Genomic DNA, 12,280 nt, shown 5'->3' on the forward strand with positions numbered 1-12,280 from the left:
TTTGCGGCCCAGTCCTGTCCTAATGGGCGGTTGAGATGCTCAGCACCTTGTCAGACGCGCTCAGGATCTCATAGGATCAGGCAATCACAACAATTAGCACCTCCCAGATATTTCAAGGCAAACGATTGTGGTAATTCCTTGCACCACTGCTCATCGCTGAGTGTCATATAGAGACGGCCAAGCTGAGACCTGCTAGCGCTAGACAGGGTTTGCTGCTGAACTACACAGTAGTGTTTTGGCTAGGGAGGCTTTTGCTCACTGCAACTTTAAGAGAAGCATGTTTATTTCACTCACACGTACACATGCTCCAGCAAACCCAACCCCTTTAATGCTCTGCAGAAACTGGGGTGGAGGGTGAGGGGCAGGGATGTGGGGACGTTTCTATTAACATGATCCAGACACTTACAAAGGGCAGAAACCTTTCTCCTGAGTGGCAGAACAACTGCAAACCAAGGGCCTGCCCCGAAGAGCAGACAGGGGTCTTCCCACTGACCTCACTGGGCTTTGGGTCCAAACCCAATTGTGAATTCAGTCTGGGCACATGGGTGGAGTTTCTCTGGCTGCAAGTGACATGACTTCCCTTTGCCAGGCCATTCTGCAAGGTCATGGAAATGCCACCGAGGGAAGCACCTGAGTTCTAAGGGGAGGAATTTCAGTTCTGTTTGGCAACGCAAATAGTAACCATCATCTGGCCAGCTCGGACCAGAGCTGTTTTATTATTTTTATACAGGTGCTTTACAAAGGGTGACCAGATTCACATGTGTCTCTCAATCCATTTATTTGCTGCTGGGGGAAAAAAACTCTGAAGCTAGGGACATCAAAATGGGTTTATGGAGGCTGGGTGTGGCCTCTGCTGGCATCTCCCCGGGCTTCTCAGCTACCCTTGGGATCCCCACTGGAGTTGAGCTGAAATGTGCAGTGTCACCTGTTGTGAATATTTTGCACACCCCTCAAAGCTGCTTTAAGGAGGCAATTCCCAGCAAACCAAATCTGCGCCTACCCAGATTGACCTTTTAAAGGTCTGATCCAGAGCCCACTGGAGTTAATGGAAAGATGCCTATTGATTTCAGTGAGCTTTGGATTATGCCTTTAGCCCTTCTAGGGTATCGTGACTGGGTCCTGTGTGTCAGTAACCATTCAGTTGTCTGGATGCACCCTGGGAGTGGGAGCAATGCACTGGTCTTGTCTACATTGGGATTAGCCCACCCTCTGACCAAGCGTAAGCAGGGGTAAGTTCCACCAGTGCAAATCAAGGCTTTGCTTGTACTCCGCGGGACTTTGCCATGTGTTGATGGCAGGAATCAGGGCCTTCCCCACTGTAGATGAGGCTGAAATAGGGCTGTGTAGGGCGCAAGTGAGGACAGATGATGTCCCGCCAAGGATGCTAGCATACCACTAGACCTGCAGCTCTGACTCTCCTCTCTTATACCCAGTATAGCGCCAGTGGAATTGTCCCTGATTTACGGCAGCATCGGAATCTGGCCTGACCCCCCCACCCTCCCCTGCACACTCACTGGGACAAGCTCATCTTCCATTCTCAAAGGAAGCCCATTCTCATGCTGAACATGCCTGGCTTTCCCAGCCCCGGTGCTCGCCCCACTCTTCTTGGGAAGGCCCCCAGGCTTTGAGCTCTCAGGGGGGTAGCAGGGAATCATTGTTCCTTACCAGCAGCGTCTGGGCCATGCTGAATCACTCCAGGTTGCTAGGTGACCGTCTCTGCACTGCTATTCTTCAAAGTGAATAGGGCCTTTTTATTCCCAAGAAGTTGGAAGAAGTTTCTCTGTTGCCTGCCCTTCCCCCCTCCTCTTCTCTTCTCTCCTTTCTTTTCACTGCTGGGCTGGCAAGAGGGAAGTTGGGGGGGGGGGGGAAAGAGGGATGTAGCCACCAATGAGGGCCAGAAAAGCATTAGTCACAAGGCCCAGCCTGAGTCAATGGCAATCTAGGGCACCGGGCTAGGAACGCTGCAAATGGCTGGTGCCCAGGGGCCTTTCCAATTCTGGGCCTCGATCGCCTTTTTCAGCTGAGGCCCCAGGCAGGAAAGCTCCCTTTTTACACCTCACCACCCGATCCCTGTCCTCCCCAACAAGGCTCACGGCAGCCAGTGTCTCCTCGCTGTAGCTAACCTGGGGTACACTCACTATGGCTATGGGAGGGAGAAGCTGGATGAGCATGAAGGGGCCTTAGCACATGAGAGACAGACAGTGCTGGCTGGGGAAGGACATAAGTGCAAGCTTCCCCGTGAGCCAATCCGTAAGGCTCTGCCAATGCAGGCTTCAACCTGCATCCCTCCTGAACTGGACTCTGCGCAGCTCTGGCCACACAATGCAGGTCTAAGGTGCCATTTCAGTCCCGAAACCCCACACAGCTCTGCCAACACTCCCTGAATCCTCACCTGCAGTGACCCCAGCTATGCCAGTCCTGAAACCCCACAAAGCTCTGCCAAGGCACCCTGAATCCTCACCTGCAGTGACCCCAGCTATTCCAGTTCTGCATGCCCCACACAGCTCTGCCAACGCGCCCCTGATCCTCATCTGCAGTGACCTCAGCTATGCCAGTCCTGAAACCTCACACAGCTCTGCCAATGCACCCCTATCCTCACCTGCAGTGACCCCCAGCTAGTCCAATCCTGAAACCCCACATAGCTCTGCCAAGGCATCCCACGCCTGACCTGCAGCCCCACCTGCTACTCCAGTCCTGGGTTGTGCAGGGATGAAGCCGTGTGTCTGAGGCTAACACACATACAGGCCACTGAAGTCATGCGCCTGACCTCATTTGAAAAAAATCACTAGGTCAGATGCTAGAATCTGCCATCTCCTTGGAGACCATCAGCTACGCTTTGGGCTGGAGAGGGGCAGAGTCCAGCAGGCAAGAGGAGCAGAGTGGGTGAAAGGCAGCAGAGACTATGTGAAGTGACCATTTCTCAAACACATAATAGGCCGAGCAGCACTGATTTGTCCAAACGATTCAGCGACTAGTTACAAACAAACAACCTGTTTGAAAGGCTGCAGGATCCACTTGTAAATGATTCACTATGCAACAAAGAGGCTAAATTAGCAATAAATACCAAGCATGCTCCACCATGTCTCATCGTGCACTCCTGCGTAAAGTGACGGTCAAACATGGCCACCAGTGTGAGAACGGGCAGGTTGCACTGCACACCTACACCTACTTGGCACGGCCCATATGGCAACACCGGGTGCCAGGCAGCCAGGGATCAGGCCCACCGGCCAGCATGTGTGGGTCAACCTGGTCTGATGTTATGCAGCATTCTGGTCTATTGTGGTGGACTGTTTAGCACAGTGCAACGCAATGCGCCATGCTGTAACGCAAGCTAAGGCTGTGTCTACAGTAGCAAGTCTGTCAATAGAACATATGTCACTCAGAAGTGTGAAAAACACCCCTCTGCGTGACATACGTTCCACCGACAGACACACTAGTGGGGCCAGTGCGACATAGCTCTCGCTGCTCCTTGGGGGGTGGTTTAATTATGTCGCTGGGCATGCTCTCTCTCCTGTCGGCATAGCGCAGCTACACGAGCGAGCTGCATCGGTACAGCTGTGCCACCGTATGCTTTCTACTGTAGACGTGGCCTTGGCCTTACTCAGTGCACCAGGGGCAGCCCAGTATGCAGGGCCGGCTCCAGGCACCAGCCGACCAAGCACGTGCTTGGGGCGGCACCTTGGGGCAGGGCAGTGCTCGGAGTGGGAAGGGGTTTCGGCGGCGCGTTGCTCAGGGAGGGGGGCGGGGGCTTTGTGTTGCGCGGTGCTTCGGGGGGGGGCTTTGGCGGCGCAGCATGGCGCTCAGGGGGCAGGGGTTTTGGCAGCGCGGTGCTCGGGGGGGCAGGGGCTTTGGGTGGTGCGGCGCTCGGGCGGGAGGGTTTCAGCAGCACGGTGCTCGGGGGTTTTGGTGGCGTGGCGCAGCACTAAGGGGGGCGGGGGTTCAGTGGTGCGGTGCTGGGGGGTCGGGGCTTCGCAGTGCGGTGCTCGGGGGGCGGGGTTTCCGTGGTGCTGGGGGGGGGTCAGGCGGCACTCGCGGGAGCAGGGGGGAAGCGCTCTTTTGTTTTTCCTTGGAGCGGGAAAAAAGTTAGAGCCAGCCCTGCCAGTATGAGTGAACTCCAGTCAGAAAAACCTCATCAGGTCTGTCTCCACACAGAGTTGACTGGGCTGAGGAAATATGGTGAGACAATCCGCGGCAGCAGCTCTCAACGGCACGGTAGTAATATGACTGATGATTCTATCAGCCAGTACTACAGTGCAATGTGATACCCCAAGATACACCACAGTACTGCACCCCAGGGCCAGATAAGCCCTGTCAGTGGGTTTTTTAAAGACCTGGTTAGACAAACAGCTGTCAGAGATGGACAAGGTCCTGCCTCAGTGTGATGGGGGTGGGGGTGGGGTGGACCAGAAACTAGAGGGCCTCGTGTGTTCCCATCCAGCCCTACATGTCCATGAGTCTATGGTACTACGCTGCAGCATCATGCAGTGCAACACAGCACTGTGCAATGCAAGCACCTCTTTGGGAGTGTCCAGAGTGCATTTTTTAGGTTCGGTTCAGAGGCTCCTCCCTCATACGCCCAGGGAATTAACAGCCTGTAACTATTCCCTGCACCGGTTTGTCTCTTGCGGGAATTGACTTGCATCACTCACTAGCAGAGATATGAGAGTCCAGAGCCATCTTTTCTCCCAACAGCACACGCTCTCCCAGGGCACTGTATAATGCTACTCTGTGTCAGGAGGAAGGGCCACCAGCACTGAAAATCTCCATCCATCGACCCAGCCTCTTAGGGCCCTTTTGGGATTTGTAACACTGAGGAGGACAAATGAGTTTGCCTTATTCCCTGGGTTTTAAAGCTGGGATTTTAGAAGCCCCTAGTTTGGAGACCTGGTTCCCGTGCGATCTAATAGGAAGTGAGTGTGTGAAAAATATCACAGCCTGAATGTCTTCCCTAAAGAGAACAGGAGTACTTGTGGCACCTCAGAGACTAACAAATTTATTTCAGCATGAGCTTTCGTGAGCTACAGCTCACTTCTTCGGATGCCCCCAGAACCCCCAGCTGGTGTCACCAGGCAAAGCCCCGCTGACATCACAGGGCCAGCCCCAAACCTCCTCCCCCCGCTGGCAATCCCTGGGGTGGTTGGCGGAGCATGTTGTCCATGTGCACACAAATCCGCGAGGTCAGACAAGGCCATCCCGTTTCCATCCCTGAGGAGCCATTCCGTCACATTTCCACACAGAGCAGTGTCCCAGGCCTACCTGCTGTCTTCCTTTAGGAAACACAGGGCATGGACTGCACAGAGGAGGAAACAATGGAACCGATGCAGAGAGCTGACAGTTCAAAAAGGTTTTGTTCTGAATCGCAGTGAAAACCAGAAAATGTGAAATTTTCCCATGACAGCACATGGGAACTGTGGGGGGTGGGGAGGGGAAGTGGGGGAGGATGGGAACCAGGGCAGGGCCCAGCTGTTTGGTCTATGTTTATCTAGCACCTAATGCAGTGGGGCCCTGAGCCAGTTGTAGGGCTCCAAGGTTCTGTTGCAACACACACCACAAATAATTAATACATGTTAAATAATGTTTAGTATGTGCACCGCGCCGGGCACTGTCCAAACACAGGACTGTCCCTGCCCCAGAGAGCTTCCAATCCAATAGGTCTATGTCTAATATTTTAGTGCTAGCTCAGGAGACCAGGCATCCAGGATTCCTGGGTTCTGTTCCCAGCTGTACCGCTCACTTGCTGTGTGACCTTGGCTTAAGCCTCTGTGCCTTCTGTAAAATGGGAGATCCATAACTAGCTAGCTAACTGGGCCGTAGCTATGCATCTACCACTCTGAAGTCTCACGCACTGGGCAAAATTAATCTCTGGAATAAGTCCACTGGGGATAAATTTGGCCCACTGAGTTACTACCCTCCTCAAAATGCCCCTATGGGGTATGAAGGGCAGGTAACAAAGGGAGTTGGGGCAGGTGACGTGAGCTATTTTTGCACCTTAGATGCACAACAGGTGGAAAGCCCATTGTGGAAATCCCCATCCTCTGCTGCAGAACCACCCAGGGCCTGGACTGCTAAGCTCTGAGAGAGGATGGATGGCCTGGTGGTTAGGGCCCCAGCCTGGGGCATGAGAGACCTATGTTCAATGCCCTGCTCTGCCACAGACTTCCTGTGTGACCTTGGGCAAGTCACTCAGCCTCTCTGTGCCTCATTTCCCCATCAGTGCTGTTAATAGAGAGGAACAGCCTTGCACTCCCCCACAGAGATGCTCTGAGGATAAATACCCCAGAGGTTGGGAGGCACTCAGATACCATGGTAATAGAGGCCTTAGACAGATAAGCTCCCTCTGTGTCCTGGCACTGAGACATCCCACTGCACTGTGGCTGCTAGAGAAAGCTGCTTTCTGCTGTCGGAGGTATCACTGCATTTGGGAAGACAAGAGTCCATTGTAGGCAGCAGATTTGGAGGAGGCCCTTGGTTGGTTCCCGGGGGGGCTAGGTCAGTGCTGAAAGCTCCATGCTGCCATCCACTAAAACCTCACTAGGAAAGTGAAGACCCCCACTGCTCCGCCATGCCTAGTGGGCAGCCCTGGCTTTGCACCTGCCCCTTCGCATGGGTGCCACACACACACCACAGTGCACTGCCTTCTACTCCCTGCTGGTAGCATTTCTTACAGGAATGCATCTCCCCCCAGGGAGGGAGATGCATTCCTCTCTGTCAGGCTTTTAAATAGCATCCTGCTGTCTCTGCTCACTGACTGTTAGCATTCGTCCCAGGCCACGGGCTGCCAACCCACAGGGAATCAGGTGGAAGGGAGAGGCATGTGCCTAAAGCTGTCCCAGGTCTAATTCACAGAATTAAAGACACGTGACCTTGGGACAGCATGGAATAGGTGGGGCTGGGAAAACCCTACAGACTCTAGCTTACACCCATGGATGACCCCTGTGTGGGTGGCTGGGTGTCCTTCCTCCCCACTAATAGGCCCGTGCTGCCACTGGCTTTAGCTTCTGTGCCCTATGTGCCTTGCTGCGAGGCCTGATGGGCAGGGCCCATGCACCCCCTCGCTCCCACTCCCTTCTCCAGTACTTGGGCGGGGCAGGGAATAGGGTATTCTATAGGTGCAGCTCCCCCTTCTGCAGTCCTGGGGCGGGGTGGGGGGGCTGGCCCGATCCTGCTCCCCTCTGCACCATGCCATGGAGAGGAGCATCAGGACATGTCTGCTGGGTGGGGGATTTGGTAGGGGGGGATGGGGTGAAACCAGCCAGCCAGCACACAGGGTTCTGGCCATGCTGCACTCCCCACCCCTGGGTGGTGCTGAGCCAGTATTCCCAGCCCCTCTTGGGCCAGGAGCAAAGCGCCTCATGGGGGTCAAGGGCAACTACCCTTGGAAACAGTGGGCGGGGCAGATGGGCTCCATAAAAGAGCCCTGTCATGTCCTCCTGAGTCCTTGCTGTGACCTGGGGCCAGAGCAGGGATCTCCCAGTGGATCTATCGCTCTGCAGTGCAGGTCAGCCTAGGCGCTGTTGATGGAGACATCCCCTGAGCCTCTAGGGCACAGACCATCTCTTCCCTGATGTCTCTGCCTGAGGGGTGGCCCTGGGGCTGTGTGTTTGGCTTATTTGAGGGTCAAAGGGCCCACAGCTATTGGTTACAGTAATTCCCTATCGTGCCTAGTAGCATCTGGGATGGGAATGTTTGGAGGGATTCTCTGGGCACAAGCCAAAAAAAGAGGAAATTCAGCATTAAGGCCCCCAGCTGCCTATCTGTTCTTAACTCCCCTTGGCTCTATGAGCTTTTCACATGGGTGTGAGCCAAGCACAAGCACACCAGGGATGCAGGAGCCTCAGGCAGGTGCCCCCATATCTCCTGGACACCATGCATCCCTGGAACATGTGTGCTTCAGAACAACACCGCAGCCCACTACTGCCCAGCAGGTCCTGGATAATTCAGCAGGGAAAGGGTTAATGGATGTTTCTTACCCAAATGTCCCGGAGACACAAACCACCTAGGAAGCAAAGAAGCCCCAACCACCTCTATTGAACTAACAAAGCTGGGACATTCGGTCTAAGGGGTGAGGTGCCCAAACCCCACTGAAATTCAATGGAAATTAGACACCCAGGAGAGAGGAAGGATGGTCCAGTAGTGGGGGGTTCCAGTTCTGGGTTCCAGTTCCTGCTCTGCCACAGACTTGGTGTGCGATGTTGGGCAAGACACCCAGACTCTCTGGGCCTGAGTGCCCTACCTGCCCAGTGGATTTCTCTCCCTCACATGGGTGCAGAGGACAAATGGATTGGGAGATGCTCAGATGCTATGGTAATGGGTGCTATTAGCAGCCTCTCAGACAGAAATTCCATAGGCTCCAGCCTCCTGACAAAGAGCTACCTCCATTGAGGTCCATTGCCTTGCCTCAGGCCTTGTGCACTGGAAGTGTGAGTTGTATCTAACAATGCGCTGGAGGTGTTTTGAAGTGAATAACATTCTCTGTGTGACAGCCACACTACCAAACACCTTCGGATCATGGGCACAGCCACACTACCAAACACCTTCGGATCATGGGCACAGCCACACTACCAAACACCTTCGGATCACGGGCATCCTGTTTTCTGCCGGCTCTGACGCTGGCTGAACAGTCAGAGAGAGAAAACATTCCTCTTGAAACATTAACCCTTTTGTTTTCAGTACTCACGGGGCATTAGTATATGAGAGATTAACTACGCTTCCCAACCCCTCAGCCTGGTAGGGAAATACCTTCATGTGATAGATAGGGAAACTAAGGCAGAAATGTTAAATGACTTTGCCAAGAAATCAGTAGAAGACCCAGGACTAGCTTAGGACTTCCCAGCCCCAGGTCTACACTGCCGGACCAGCCCTCTTCTTTAGGTGTGGAGGGTGTTTTGTCTAGACTGGAGGTCAGATGGAAGATTAGAAGCCGGGGGTCAGGACTCCTGGGTTCTATTCCCATTCTGCCACTGACTCACCAGGTTTACTGCTCCAAGCCTTTTTCTCCATCTATAACATGGGATAATAAAAATACACCTACCACTCAGGAGGGGTTTTTCATTAATGCCGTTATGGTTCTTTGAGATCTTCAGATGAAAGTCACTGTTGAAATGCAAAGTTTTACTACTGCTCTTATGTTTTTAATGCAGCCCGTGAGCAGTCCAGCGCTGTCCTGAGCATCTCAGATCCCGCATACTGGGTCTTGTTCCCCTCTATGTCCACTGTCACCATAATAGTGTCACTTGGGACTAACGAGCTTCATGCTCAATGTGTTCCTGAATCCATAATGTCTGGTCACTTCGGCAAAAAAACACCCTAGAAAGTTGGAGAACCGACCCAAACACAGCCTTGATGTTTCATCCAGCCAAAAGGCCAGCAATCAGTTCAGGTCCTTGGAAGACATGAGACCTCTTATTAGCAATCAGCGTTTTACATTTTGCAGTGCTGATGACTGCCAGATCTCTGTGACCCATCATCATCTTCATTATTATTCATATTGCAGTAGCACCGAAAGCCCCAGCTGAGATGGAATGGCGCCCTGAAATCCACTCCCTACCAACTAGCCTTCAGTTCTGACTGGTGTTTTGCAGGCTGCTCCTTCCCATAAATGGATGTCCCTTTTCTGGTGGGTGAGCTGACAAGGGGCTGTTAGACACATCTCCTATCTGTGCTCCTCATGTTTGCTATTGAGGGGCCTTGCATAAGCCTCCCGAGACATCTGCTATCGAATCTGTCAGTATGCTGCAGCGTTGCCTTCATGAGCACCATATGCTCTGCTTTCTACAGCAAGATTGACAGAACACAAGCTTCGTTGCTCCAGACTTTGACCTGGAGGGAGAGTTCCTTAGGCCAAATTTTCTGCAGTTGTCTGAATGCTCCTCTGGCCTCTGCTGAACAAACTGGGTCTATACACTGTCCTCTGTCTGGTCTATAGAGATCGCCTTCCCCCAGCGTGATGGTCCTTCACAGTGCAGATCGTGAATTCAGAGCTTTCCAGCAGCAATTTGCTACCAACAGCCACAAGATGCAAAATGTTCTTGTTTTTCTCTCTCTAGCAAGTATCAGAGGGGTAGCTGTGTTAGTCTGGATCTGTAACAGCAGCAAAGAGTCCTGTGGCACCTTATAGACTAACAGACGTTTTGGAGCATGAGCTTTCATGGGTGAATACCCACTTTGTTGGATGCATGTAGTCCAATGAAGTGGTTATTCACCCACGAAAGCTCATGCTCCAAAATGTCTGTTAGTCTATAAGGTGCCACAGGACTCTTTGCTGCTCTCTCTAGCAATGTCACTGGCTTTGTTTCCAATAAAAAGTCATGGACAAAAATGAGACTCTCTATTTTTTATCTTGATTTCTTCTTCCTGGATTTATTTTTATGTGGCAACTTCAGTATTAAGAGACTAGTGCTCAACATTTTACACTGATTCAGCTCCTAGATAAACATCACTTAGTTTCTGGACACTGGCTGAATGCATTCTAGCCCCAAAGTAGTAGTAATCCAGAGGAAAAACAGCGAGTATCATTTTTACCCAAGGCTCTAAGTCCTAATAAAGTACACACAATTACTTGGAATAGTCTGCATAAGCCAAGCACTGTTAATAAACAGGGAGCTGCCAGACTGACAATCTGATGAGAGCACATAGGGCTCAGGGAATGAATCTCCCATTTGCAGACACCTGAAAACAGAGGGTTCCAAACTGCTTCAAGGTACATTGAAATTGTTTAAAAATGTAACAGTCTCCAATATTCAATTAACCCAAACTTATTTTCAAAGACTATCAGGATTTACTGTGCAACCACTTGGAATCGCCCTCTTCCTGTGCATTCAAATGGGGGCTGGATTCCCTGACTCCTGCTCCGTTTTTCCAGTCTGGAGCGCCTACCAGGAAGTATCAGTAAAATGATACTATTCACTGAGAGAACTTATCATAGTTATGGGGATCATGAAAGGCAGTTAGGGATTGCTAGAAACTCTATAAAAAATGTTCTACTTATACGACGGGCCCTGATTCTCCTTTCACATCTGCTTTATACTGATGTAACTCCATTGGCATTCTGATTTATTCTTGCATAACAGAAAGGAGAATCAGACCATATTCCTATATAGAAAATAAATAATTAACTGTGCAAGATATTCCTTAATCCCTGTAATTTTCCTTCACAATTCAGAGTGATGCATTCTGCCTTCAATGGTTTGCTGCTTTCTCGTTGCTCTGTATTAATTCTCTCTTATGAGTTCAAAAACATCAGCAAAATCAAGCTCCACATACCTCACCCATTACAATTTTACATTCAAACAACAAACACCTTTGTCCAAACCATGGGACCAACCATAGATGCTAGGATGGCTCCCCGACATGCCAACTTCTTCATAGGCCTTCCTGAAGAAGAATTTCTGGACAAATGCACAACAAAACCAATTATATACTTGAGATACATCGATGATATTTTCATCCTCTGGACAGATGACTTCAGCTCCCTCATAGATTTCCACCACAACTTCAACAACCACCACTCATCCATTTAACTCTCTCTGGAAAACTCCCACACCAGCATCAACTTCCTGGACACCATAATCAGCTTCAACAAAGGAACCCTACAGACAACGATATTCATGGATCCAGTAACCACCCTAAACACACCAAGAAATCTGTTATCTACAGCCAGGGACTCAGATACTACAGAATATGCTCCAAGGAGAAAGTGCAGGATATACACCTTAATGCACTCAAACTGCCTTCACCAAACAAGGACACTCCACCAGAGTACATCACATCATGGAATGGGCCACCCAAATACCTCAAGAGAACCTGCTTCAATACAGAAATAAAGCCCCATCTGACCTCAGCCCACTACTAGTCACTTACCACCACACCTACCACACTGAACCCATATGGAGTATTATCAGTACTCAATGGGGACCTCATTCTGAAATAAATCTTTCCTGAACCCCCTCTTCTGGCCTTCAAACAACCCCCCAATCTTATCATCAGAAGCAAATCTCCCCACAGACCAGGACACACCAATTCTAAGCGGCACCAGACTCTGCCAGAACAGATGCAAACCTTGCAGACATCTCCGCTGTTACAATGATCAACACCCCCTACAGCATATCTTGCAAGATCCCTCATCCCCGGGTCCTATACCTGCCTCTCACAACATGGGGTGCACCTTTTCCAGTGCACTAAAAGCCCGAATAACAACTATGTAGGTGAAATGAGACAATCACTACTCTTTCAAATGAAACTCACCGAGGAAAATGATAAAAGACAAATGTCACATGTGGGT

Source organism: Chelonoidis abingdonii, chromosome 13 (genome assembly GCF_003597395.2).
Source record: "Chelonoidis abingdonii isolate Lonesome George chromosome 13, CheloAbing_2.0, whole genome shotgun sequence".
NCBI lineage: Eukaryota > Metazoa > Chordata > Testudines > Testudinidae > Chelonoidis > Chelonoidis abingdonii.